Source organism: Gadus macrocephalus, chromosome 14 (assembly GCF_031168955.1).
Source record: "Gadus macrocephalus chromosome 14, ASM3116895v1".
Classification (NCBI taxonomy): Eukaryota; Metazoa; Chordata; class Actinopteri; order Gadiformes; family Gadidae; genus Gadus; species Gadus macrocephalus.
The window spans coordinates 21,173,587-21,173,818 of record NC_082395.1 but is presented as its reverse complement, the minus strand read 5'-3'; positions in this window follow the sequence as shown (position 1 = coordinate 21,173,818).

The following is a 232-nucleotide window of genomic DNA, read 5'->3' as shown; positions in this document are numbered from 1 at the left end:
GCACTTCAATTTTTACAGGCCCAGGTTGACTTATGTCGAATCAGGTGCTTCACACATCTGCAGCGACGCTCCCCGGGGTTTCACATTGGATACAGTCTCACACAGGTGTGATCCGGTCTCCACTGCTCAGGACGCTTCCAGCTGGGAAATTGTCTGCGTTGCAATTCAGTTAATATCGAGGCACTTTTTTACTCAAACGGCTAATTTTTTTTTCTTTTAAACCGTGAACACA